General features: G+C 37.0%; 1 protein-coding gene across 1 annotated transcript in view; it reads right to left on the bottom strand.

The window, feature by feature from the left end:
• Positions 1–13261, bottom strand: part of FGD4 (FYVE, RhoGEF and PH domain containing 4) — a 236577-nt gene that overhangs the window by 151665 nt on the left and 71651 nt on the right. The window lies entirely within an intron of this gene.

Consider the following 13261-nt stretch of genomic DNA (forward strand, 5'->3'; position numbering starts at 1 on the left):
TGTACTACCTTAAAGTACTTGACAGTACTTGAGGAAATTTTGATAGGTAGAATAAAACAAAACATGGAGAAAACTACTTGGAGAAACACACAGTAAAATTACAAACCCTTAGAAATTTAGAAATCCTCCCTTTGTATGGATAAGAAAACTGAGATCAAGAGTGTTAAGGAAGCCTAGATATAGACATATTGATATTAAAGAGACAAGATATATACATTTCAGACATTCTGATAGGCTTTCTTCAGTTCAATTTCCATGGCATTTTATTTCTAAATTAGGTGTTTCTTAAACATGCTTTCGTGGGGTGGTAGTTTTGAGAGTTAATAACTGGTCTGCAACAATCTCTTCCTGTCAATGAATGTTGTTATTGCAAGCTTTCATTGCAAGCTTTGAAAGCTTATTTCTATGAAATGAAAGGTATAATAATGAGACATGCCATGTTCATATGGTGTGAAGAAGTATCCAACGGCTAATACTTTCCAAATTTCACCAACCTATGCCAGCATCCTCACCCAGATCAGCTGAAAGCTGAGAGTGTCCTCTGCAGAGTTAGGGTAGGTTTTGCACAGGAAGTGTTGCTCTATGTGCTCAGGCATAAGCGATGAAGTCAAATGAGGATGTCAGCATTTTTGGTTCCTTCTCTCTTAGCTCAGAAAAGTACAGCAGGAAACTTCAAACTGACCACATGCCAGTGAACTACTGGCTGAAACTGGACCTGTTCTGCCCTGCTACAGTGTATCAGACTGGAAGTACACAAATAAGTATGTTGGCTCTGGTTCTTGACATCTTTTTCAATGTTTTAGCAGTTTGGCAGGCAAACAAAAAATTCATATGGAATATTTTCTGATTATTTGACATTGTACATTGTAGATTTTTAATATCTTTATAATTAGCTAAACTTTTTCACTGTTTTTTCAGATATTATGTGAATATAGCTCTAGAAATCTGTTACAGGGATTACACTGAAATAAAATTTCATACATATGAAATTCCCGTTAGTTTTCTGTTTACACTTTGGTCTGCTAGTTTTTATAAAAACAGATTTATACCTCTTGACTTTAAATCAAGTGATTTAAATTAATTCATTCATACAATAAATTGAGAACAGCTTTAAGAATCATAGTATCAACCAATCTGTTATAAAGCTAAAATTAGTAATCCCCTCAAAAAAGCAAAAAAACATTATTATGTGGCTAAAAATAAATCTTCATTTAAAAAAAAGGGCAAAGCTATTTATCTGCTCTTAACACCACAATCATTGGAGAAGGAAATGGCAACCCACTCCAGTGTTCTTGCCTGGAGAATCCCAGGGACGGGGGAGCCTGGTGGGCTGCCGTCTATGGGGTTGCACAGAGTTGGACATGACCGAAGTGACTTAGCAGCAGCAGCAACACCACAATCGTTCCATTCCATGTCTTGATAAAATTAATATTATCATTGGTAATTACACCTGTGTATTATTTTGCACCCTTCTCATAACAACCCTAACAAAAAGGCATTAATTAGCCCCACTGTATAGGTGATGAAGCTATATGGCAGAGCTGCAATTCAAACCTTGGACTTTTTAACTTCAAAACCTGAACTTGATCCCTGGGTCAGAAAGATCCCCTGGAGAAGGGAATGGCAACCCACTCCCTGTATTCTTGGCTGGAGAATGCCATGGACAGAGGAGCCTGGTGGGCTACAGTCCATGGGGTCGCACAGAGTTGGACACAACTGAAGCAATTTAGCATTCAAGAGGCTCTTTAGTTCCTCTTCACTTTCTGCCATTAGAGTGGTATCATCTGCATATCTGAGTGCCAGGAGCTGCCATGGGAGATCCTACCCATGACAAGGTCATGTGGAAGAGAACTGTTAAGCAAGGCTTCAGAACTGTTAAGCAAGGCTTCAGAACTCAAGGGGCTCCCTAGCCTCTCTCGAGCATCTACCCCAAAACCAGAATCTGTCTGTTTTACTGTTTCATGACTTTCACCAACTCCTCTGACATTAACAGGGGGCTAACCCTGACCACTTTTCTCTGGAGAAAATCAACTTAGGGCTATAGCTAATAAGTCTCCTGGACATGAGAGAAATATTTCAAATCAAACCCCCTCTATTAGCATTCTAGCTTGCTTGGCAGGTTATCCAGACTCTTGCAGCTATGCATACAATTATTTACAGCCTCTCAACTGTGAGAAGCACGGAAAGCCTAAAACATAGAGCCTTTGAAAGAGTTAAAAGTTATTAGACTAGTGCTAGTGCTGATGTAGGATTTCATTATTGGGCCAATGCTTGTTGCTAAGTTCCCATATCTCTTATCCACTGTGCACCTGGGAATGTATTAGTTAACATAGTGAGAATGCTAGAAAAACAAGTGTAGCCTTGAATTTAACCATATCAGACTTTTGAGCTAATTGGTTCTTTCTTGTAACTCACTGCACCTTTGCTCTGTGAAAAAACGTAACTCTGTTTGGCAGGCTGACATAGATTAGAAATATAAAGAAAAAACACTTTGAGGGAAAATAAGTTTTCTGGTTGAGCTGCCTTTATCAAAAGAGGGTCATAAAATGTTCACAGGCCTCCAAGGCCAGAAGATACTGTACACAACATCTTTTGTGGAAAAGGTATGTAGAAAAATCATGGTTTCGATAAGGGCAATACTGCTGGAACGTTGGGCTGACTCTGTATGACCTTGCATCTTTCATTTCCCTCTATGTATAAGGCAAGGTATAAAAGTACCTTTTAAAAAATAAAGCTTTTGGGCCTCGCAGAAGCTTGGTCACCCCATGTTTTTTCTTCTCTCTATCTTTCTCTCTCTCTCTCTCTCTCCCTCTCCCTCTCTTTTTCAGGCTGATCCCTTGGAGCATGGGGGCTCCCTGTGTTCACTTATCTGCCCAGGTTTCTAAGACCTGAACGGGAAGACGTTCTGCGTCTTCACTCTCTCAGGAGACCGGGAGGGCACCTGTGGCCTCCGTGAACAGGGCAAACTTCTTGTCTTGAAGTTTTATTGGTTCTCTATGTAAACCAAGGAATATCAGCCTCTTTCTCTCCTCTATTTTCTTATCTACAACATTCTTATCTATCTCTCTCTCTCTCAATCAATCGCCGATGCCGTTTCTCCCTCAGGTTTCCCTGGATCCTGCGGGGGCTGGGCTGGACCCCGGCATCTGAGGTTGTTGATATTTCTCCCAGTAATCTTGATGTAAGTTCATGATTCATCCAGCATGGCATGCACCCCAATGTTCACTGCAGCACTCTTTGCAACAGCTAAGACACGGAAGCAACCTAAATGTTCATCAATAGAGGAATGGATAAAGAAGACGTAGCACACATATACAATGGAATATTACTCATCCATTTAAAAGAATGAAACAGTATCACTTGCAGCAACATTGATGGACCTAGAGACTGTCATGAGTGAAATAAACTGACAGAGAAGCAAAAATATCCTATGATATCCCTTATATGTGCAATCTAAAAAGAAATGATACAAATGAACTTATCTACAAAACAGAAATGACTCACAGACTTAGAGAATGAACTTATGGTTCTTAGGGAGAAGGATGGGAGGAAGGGTTTTTAGAGTTTTGGATCGGCATGAGACGATGCTGTTTTTTAAACATATAACCAATAAGGATCATCTGTATAGCATATATTTTAATAAACATGCTATATTTTAAATAAACAACCAACAAGGACTTTCTGTATAGTATACGGAACCCTGCTCAATGTTATGTGGCAGCCTGGATGGGGAGAATGGTACATGTATATGTATGGCTATGTCCCTTTGCTGTCCACCTGAAACTATCACAACATTGTTATTTAGCTATACTCTAATACAAAATAAAGTTGAAAAAAAAAACAAACTGATCTCTAAAATGCACATTGCCTGCCATTCTCCCAAATTTTTCCCAAAATTTTAACCTCAGAAAGAATAAGAAAAACTTTTACCCCTATGTCTGAGTTTTCTTGGTTTTAACCCTCAAACTGAAAGCTTAAAAATGTTCATGTCTGGTAAAGCAAATTTCCTCTTTTTACTTCATGTAACTCTTCCCATTACTAAACTCTTCAAAACTTTGTATCTAATCTACTCATAAAGTGAAGCATTTTATAACTAGCCTAAAACATTAGAATCATTTAGAATAACTTATCCTATAGCCCACCAGAGCAACAGTCAGTTTTAATTTTGCTTATTAGTTATGAGAAAGAGAAGAGTCACTTCCTCAAGGTCACTCTGAGCCAGAAATAGAATTCTGGTTTAAGGTCTGGTCACTAAATCACGCTTCCTCTGCAACAGTGAGCCACCATTGGTAAACTGGTCACCAAGTGACAGAAAATAACAAAAAATATGGGATACTTAAAATACTTTTTCTGTTGATATTTATTTCCCCTACCTGTCCACTCCTTCTATTTTGGCCATTGCCAATATATTCTGTATTGTAGTTATGAAAAGAAACCGCAACTGCCTTGGCAGATAAAGAAAAAATATCTATTCCTATTTCAAACATGAAGCAAATGTTTCATTTCCTTTTCTTATTAAAATATGGGATATAACCTCAAAAATTATGATAGCTTTTAAAAGTGTCATATTAAATCTGCTGCTGCTGCTGCTGCTGCTCCTGCTGCTAAGTCACTTTAGTCGTGTCTGACTCTGTGTGACCCCACAGACAGCAGCCCACCAGGCTCCCTCATCCCTGGGATTCTCCAAGCAAGAACACTGGAGTGGGTTGCCATTTCCTTCTCCAATGCACGAAAGTGAAAAGTGAAAGTGAAGTCGCTCAGTCATGTACCACTCTTAGCAACCCGATGGACTGCAGCCTACCAGGTTCCTCAGCCCATGGGATTTTCCAGGCAAGAGTACTGGAGTGGGATGCCATTGCCTTCTCCGCATATTAAATCTACTTTTTTCTATTTAAGTTTTACTGGTACATACTATTATCTTTTGACTTATAAACTTAAGATAGTTCACTAAGAAATGTGTAGATGTTAACATGTATGGCAACTGGCATCACTGTTTTATCTAAAGCAGTAGTACCACTTGAACTTTCTGTTATTGATGGAAATGTTCTATATTTGTGCTATAGTATAAAGAAGCTATATGAGCATTTGAAACATGACTTGTATGATCAAGTAATGTGTGATCAAGGAACTAAAATCTTATTTTAGTTAATTTTAGTTTTAAGAGCAACCTGTGGCTAGTGGACACAGCTCTGAAGCCTAGGTGTATGTGTGTGTATTTTTTTTAAATAAAATATGTAAAGTTTATAACTTTTATTTTGAAGTAACTGACTCACAGGAAGTTACAAAAATAGTACAGAGAGGCCTAATTTCCCCTAAGAAAGAAAGATAGCACTAAGTCGTGTCCAACTCTTGAAATCCCATGAACTGTAGCCTGCCAGGCTCCTCTGTCCATACGATTCTCCAGGCAAGAATACTGGAGTGGGTTGCCATTTCCTTCTCCAGGGAAACTTCCTGACCCAGGAATTGAACCCAAGTCTCCCACAATGCAGGCAGATTGTTTGCCAACTGAGCTATGTGGGAAGCCCCAATTTTCCCTAACCATTATGTCATATTATATAACTATAGTACAATATCAAAACCAGGAAACTGACATTTGTACAACGTGTATGTTTAGTTCTATGCCATTTTATCACTTGTATAGACTTGTGTAACCTCCACCACAATGAAGATACTGAACAATTTCTGTCATCATGAAGAGCTCCCTCATGCCACCCCTTTATAGGGTGAACATAAGGAGAACACCCTTCTCCCCACCTTGTCTAACCCCTGGTAGCCACTAATCTATTCTATATAACACGCTGTCGTTTACAGAATGCACTGTTAAGTGGAATCACACAGTATGTGATTTTTGAGACTGCCTTTTTTTCACTTAGCATAATACCCTTGAGCTCGAGTCAATTTCTTGTATGCATCAAGAGAGTATTCCTTTTTACTTCTTTGTTGAATTCCATACTGTGGATATTCCATAGTTAACTTAGCCATTCATGTTAATGAATGTGAGGATGTTCACAGTTTGGACTATTACAACAAATAAAACTATGAACATTTTGCACAGGTTTTAGTGTAGATCTAAGTTCTCATTTCTCTGCAATAAATGTTCCAAAGTGCAGATGCTAGACTTATGATGCTAGACTATATGATGAGTGTCCACATGTGCTTATTGTCATCTGTGGATTTTTTTTCATGTTGTTTCCCCATTTTCTAATTAGATTGTTTCGGTTGTTTTACTATTAAGTTTTGAGAGTTCTTTACATATTTTAGAGAGGATCCTTTGTCAAATATAGGGCTTCAAAATATTTTTCCAGTCTATAGCTTCTCTTATCACTCTTTTAACAGACAAAAGTTTTAAATTTCAATGAAATTTTATCAATCTTTCTTTTACTATTCATGCTTTTGGTCATGTGACTAATAACTTTTTAAAAATTCTTTATTGAAGTATAATTGATTTATAATGTGTTAGTTTCAGGTGTACAGCAAAGTAATCAGATATATATATACATTATATCTCCACCCTTTTCTAGACTGTTTTCCCATACAGGCCATTACAGAGTATTAACTAGAGTTCCCTGTGCTATACAATAGGTTCTTACAAATTATCAGTCTTATATACAGTAGTGTACATATGTCAATCCCAATCTCCCAATTTATCCCTCCCTGCCCATCCTTTGATAACTGTAAGCTTGTTTTCTACATCTGGGACTCTAATTCTGTTTTGTAAATAAGTTCATTTATACCTTTTTTAAGATTCCACATATAAGCAAGATCATATATATTTGTCTTTCTGTGTCTTACTTCACTCAGTATGACAATCTCTAGTACTATTCATGTTGCAAATAGCATTATCTTGTTTTTTATGGCTGAGTAATATTCCATTGCATATATGTACCAAATCTTCTTTATCCATTTCTTTGTTGATGAACATTTAGGCTGTGTTCATGTCCTGGCTATTGTAAACAGTGCTGCAATAACCATTGGAGTGCATTTATCTTTTTGAATTACGGTTTTCTCTGGGTATACCAACCCCAGATCCTGAAGCTTTTCTCCTATGTTATCTTTTTAAATTTTTACAGTTTTTTATGTTTTACATTTAAATGGATAATCTATTTTGAATTAATTTATAGCCATATTGTAAGGTTTAGTTTTTTTGTTTTTGTCTATACCTATCCAACTGCTCAAGCATCATTTGCTGAAAAGACAAACTGTATTACTTTTGAACCTTTGTCAAAAATTAGCAGGCTGTACCTGTATGGGGCTATTTCTAAGTTCTCTATTACGTTGCATTAATCTATTTGTCCCTCTGGCAACCAGAGAGTTGATTACTATAACCACATAATGTTTTAAAACTAGATCAAGTAATTTTCTCAACATTACTCTTCTTTATCTAAACTGTTTTGGGTATTCTAGTCACTATGTCTTCCCATATACATTTCAGAATAACCTTATTCATACCTACACAAATTTCCAGAGAATCTTGGGAAAAATTGTTAAACTTGTATATTAATTTGGGAGATCATCATCTTTACAATACTGAGAGTCTTTCAGACCATGAACACAGTACATGTCTCTCCATTTATATAGACTTTTGATTTCATCAGCAGCAATTTTAGATTTCCTGGGTATATAGTTTAAAAGCAAGTCAAATGATGAACTAGAAACAGCTTGTAAATGCTACCAAAATAAAAAGTGGTAGTCCAAATAAATTTTAGGAGTCAAAATAATCTTGGCTAACAGAGTTAAAAATCAAGAATAACACAACAAATAACACAACAAATATATCCACTGGGGGATAAGTATATTTGGCTGAAAGACTGGCTTAATATAATTTATATAATTTTATATAATTTACAAAGAAATGTAAGGGCACAACACGGTATTTTGCAATTAAAACAATAAACAGGATAGACCGGAGGTATAAAACAGATATAAAATATCCTCCAATTACATGTAGCGCTGTATCCCCTTTTTTGGATTATTATATTTAGTCTATGAATCATGATACCTGTGTATTATATATGCAACAACTGTATAAGATCAAGGCTCTAAATTATATAATTTCAAAAGTCTCTTCCAAGTCCTACATTAAATTATTTTATTTTTTGAAGAGTTCATGGTTGAAAAGGTTTTATGAATTTTGCTACATAGGTATCTTTGGAGGGCAGGTCAAGTAGAAAAAATAATTCTATCGAATATAAGTGTATGTAACCATTTAGAAAATTTACTAAAGCTATGGGGGAAAGAGATACAAGAAATCTGAAGGCGATTAAAATTATCTAGCCCAGAAATGAGTATTCTGTGAAAATACCTGGAAGGTAATCAGGAACTTATGTACCTATCCAAAGGAAATAAAGAACAATTTTTGAATACATACAAAAATACATTCTTAACAACTGAGTTAAAAAATAGTGAAACTACCATAGGTGCGATTCATGGGGTCACAGAGTAGGACACGACTGAGCGACTGAACTGAACTGAAGTGAACTGAACCATAGGTGTATAAACCCTGAAATAAACAAGGTCTTATTTAATGATGAATAAAGTATAGTTGTGAAGGTGGAAGAGTATCAAAATAACACAGCGACCTCCCCACCTACCTCCCATCAACGTTCTACAAGTGTCTAATCCAAGCCTTCGGAAATCCATATCCAGCTTTCAAAGCTGACTGAGAAGGAAGAATTTGAAGACTTGAGACTAAGGAACGAATGACCATGAGCACGCCCTATTCACCTGTATGTCCCCTAGAATGTTTTATTGGTTCACACACACACTAACTGCTTGGTGGATTGATAAGTACCTAGGATACCACAAAACAAATGGAAAATTAATTTGTAGAGAAACAGAAGATGATACTTCCTAAAAACGAAGCGCATAGGCATTGTTTTCTAAACTGTTGGTAATGATATCATCCCAAAGAAGTTTGACACTGCATGAAGAATATCAAGAAGAAGCTAGAAGGATTCTTCATACAGAATCATAAATACATGTATAATAATCATCTCATCCACAATACACATTCACTCCTGAATATGTCATTCTACCAGACTTTGTAGGGTATGAGGAGACTAAAGAAGAAAAATACCAATAGATGAACCAAGGAGAGAGAAAAGAAAGAAGCAAATTGCTAGTCACACTTGATAACTACTGGGGAAGAGTAAAACTGAAAGCAAGTTAGGGAAACCAGTGCTGCCTCAAACATTTTTATATACAATTAAAGAAAACATGCTCAAATTATTTCAATATTTAAAAACTTCTCAGTGTTATCAAGATAACATATAATAAAACTCAAAAGTATGAAATCAAAGCTAAGAATAGGAATTAAAGCTCAAAGATTTAATTTACCAGTTGGAGTCTACAGGGAAAAAGCTGGCTTAAAACTCAACATTCAGAAAACTAAGATCATGGCATCTGGTCCCATCACTTCATGGCAAATAGATGAGGAAACAATGAAGACAGTGACAGACTTTATTTTGGGGGGCTCCAAAATCACTGCAGATGCTGACTGCAGCCATGAAATTAAAAGACACTTGCTCCTTGGAAGAAAAGCTATCACTAACCTAGATAGCATATTAAAAAACAGAGACACTACTTTGCCTACAAAGGTCCATCTAGTCAATGCTATGGTTTTTCCACTAGTCATGTATGGATGTGAGAGATGGACCATAAAGAAGGCTGAGTGCTGAAGAATTGATGCTTTTGAACTGCGGTGTTGGAAAAGACTCTTGAGAGTCCCTTGGACTGCAAGGAGATCAAACCAGTTAATCCTAAAGGAAATCAGTCTGAATATTCATTGGAAGGACTGATGCTGAAGCTGAAGCTCCAATACTTCAGTCACCTGATGTGAAGAACTGACTCACTGTAAAAGACTGATGGTGGGAAAGATTGAGGGCAGGAAGAGAAGGGGGCAACAGAGTATGAGATGGTTCGATGGTATCATCAACACGTATTTGAGCAAACTCCAGGAGATAGTGAAGGACAGGGAAGCCTGGCATACTTCAGTCCATAGGGCTGCAAAGGTTGAACACAACTGAGCAACTGAATAACAATGAGAGCATATGAATTTTAAAGCTATAAGATATAATTAAATTCTTTAAAATCACTATTATAATAGAACATTAATTTAGAATTTTTTTAGAGTCCCAAATTGGATTGTATGCATGTGCTCAGTCACTCAGCTATGTCTGACTCTTTGTGACCCCATGGACTGTAGCCTGCCAGGCTCCTCTGTCCATGGAATTTTCCAGGCAAGAATACTGGAGTGGGTTGCCATTTCCTACTCCTTCCGACCTGAGGAGTGAACCTGCATCTCTTGTGTCTCCTGCATTGGCAAGTAGATTCTTTACCACTGTGCCACCTAGGGGAAAATTTTACTAATTTAAGTCTTTAACAAATTCAGTAAGTGATTCTACTAGTCTGTATTAGCTAACCTAAAGGATGATTTGGGTGAATAAGCAAAAGCTAAGGCAGCTTCTGCTACCATCATCTGTTTTGTCTTCTCTTGCCAATATGGAAAGAGGTGCACACAAAAGTTCCAAACAAAAGAAGCTTGGGATCCTTTCATTCCATTATTTACCCTCTGCTTTACCAGGATCACTTTAACAAAGCATACAGAGTCCACCTTTTTCACTGTACACAATCTTAAACAGCACCTACTCCCTATTTTAAGAAGAGGAATCTTTGAAATGAGACTATTTCTCTCCATCTGATAACATATAGGGCAACCTTTACTAAAAATAACCAGATCAGTGTTAAAACCAAATAAGATACATAAGTGCATTCAGACATCCTTGTCACATACAAATCTGTATACCGGAAGTGCTTGAGAATATTATTCTGTTGATGGAAAATTTTTAAATTAATTTTACCCCCAAGATGACTTTTGTTCACCAAATTGTAACATTTAAAATTGACAGATATCAAAATGCTTTCTATATATAAAAGTTTTCCTTTAACTTTCTTCCAGAGCTTACAATCTTACTTCACACAATAAACAATTACTTTTTACCATCTCACAACTCGAGCCAAGAGTGCCTTTTCAGTACTATCAAAACAAAACAAAAAATGCCCTAACAGGAGAGTCATGACAGCCAAAATTCTGTAACTTTGCCACCAACACCCCACCAAGAGGTGGGGTCTATTTCGCCACCTCCTTGCTTCTGGGTTGGGCCTATGACTGTCCAAAGGAAAAAGGCAGAATTGACATTGTACTAATTCTGGGCTAAATATTTAAGAGGTCTGGCAACTTCTCCTTCCTTCCTTTTAGAGTCCAGCTGTGATGTTATGAGCAGGTCCAAACAGCAACAGGAATGAGAAAGGCCCACACAGAGAAGAAGACAGGCCCAGATAACAGGACCTACTTGCCACTCGTGAAAGTGAGCTATCCTGAAAGTAACTCCTAAAAGCTCTAATCAAGCTGCCTCTGCTGACAGCATACGACCTTGAGATAAGGTAAGCTGTCATTATAAAAACCCTGCCAAATCCCAAACTTGTGAGTAGAAAAGCCATTATTGTCTTAAGCCACTAAATTTGGAGGTTGATCTGTTATGTAACAATACATAGATAACTGAAAGAAAATTTGGTACCAGAAGTGCGGTTCTACTGACACAAAAACCTAAAATGTATACCAGCTTTGGATCCAGGTGATGGGCAGAAGCTGGAAGAGTTTTGAGGAGACTGCTAATAAAGATTTGAAAAAGTGAAGAAATTTTATCAGTGCTTACAGAAAAGGGACAGAAATTATGTACTGTGAAAACAATCAGCAAATCAATGCAAGCAGTGATGTGGAAGGTGGAAATGGTACCTAAGGAGCTCATGATCTGACTAAGTAAAATTCAAGAAGAATGTGGAAAGTATCAATTGGCTCATTTTAACTGCTTCTGTAGGGAGAAGAACTAAAAAAGGAACTGTCTGGTTCCTTTTCAAACAGAATATAGAGGAAATATAAAGGTGTCGCATTTGGTGGGTTCAAAAACAAAACCATTGCTCATTTCAGCCTCTTAGCAAAAAGTAAGCTCAAAGTAAGAAATGGTTCAGGGCAAAGATCAAATCCTGCACTGCCAGTACAATGTGGCCTTGAGGATGTGGCTGTATGATCCTTTGTTGACCCCTCATAAAGATTTTAGGTTCCTCATAGACTTTTTCCTTTAAACCAGTGATTCTAATATTCCACGTACACACTTCTAGGTACTCATGTCCTTGTGGAGACTCTTCCCACATTGACTCTGGGCTGAGCCTATGTTACTGCTTTAGACCACTAGAATAGGGCAGAAATCATGCAGTGCCAATTGGGGGCCCAGATCTTATTTGGTCAGGCAACATCTACTTCTTCCATTTTGGAACCCAGACACCACAGGTGACCTAAGCAGCCATGGGTCCCAGCTGAGCTCCTACCCAAACCTCAGAGGACCATAGCCATTCCAGCATCCAGCTGACAGGACATGAAAACAAAACTGCCTGGTCAACCCACCAAATCACAAGATAACAAACTGCTGCTTTAAGCTACTGAGTTTTGGAGTGGTTTACTACACTTCAATAATAACCAAAACACAGGTTCCTTTTCAGTGGTATATTAAATGTCACTTCTCTCTAATCATAAAAGGCTAGATAACTATGAAGAAATGCAATGAAAACTTTTTGTTCTAAAAATTTAATGTGCAACACAGACAGACATAGACAAGTGAAATGAGCCAGACATAGACAAATATCATATGATATCTCATACGTAGAATCTAACAAAAACAACAATAAAAAGATACAAATGAACTTATATACAAAACAGAAATAGACGCACAGACATGGAAAACAAACTTACGGTTACCAAAGGGGAAAGTAGGGGAGGATAAATTAGGAACTTGAGATTAACATATACTACTACTATATATAAAATAAATAACCAACAGGGACCTACTTATAGCACAGGAAACTATACTCAATATTCTGCAATAACCTATGAGGGAAACAAATCTGAAAAAGAATATTATTGTGTTGGCCAAAAAGTTCATTTGGGTTTTTCCAATAAGATGTTAACGAAAACCCTGAAAGAACTTCTGGCCAACCCAATATACATACAGTGTATAACACAACATTTTAAATAAACTATACTTCAATAAAAAAAACTATGTATATATTATACCTAGGATCAGTTTAACAGTTATTTAAACAAATAAAATATACCTTCTAAGTCTAAGGACAATTTTTTTTTTTAGAGTCTATCTTACAGACAGATCTTAGAGTCTGTCACCAATAAGGACAAAAACTTTAAAGTTTC

The sequence above is a fragment of the Capra hircus genome, chromosome 5 (assembly GCF_001704415.2).
Source record: "Capra hircus breed San Clemente chromosome 5, ASM170441v1, whole genome shotgun sequence".
Classification (NCBI taxonomy): domain Eukaryota; kingdom Metazoa; phylum Chordata; class Mammalia; order Artiodactyla; family Bovidae; genus Capra; species Capra hircus.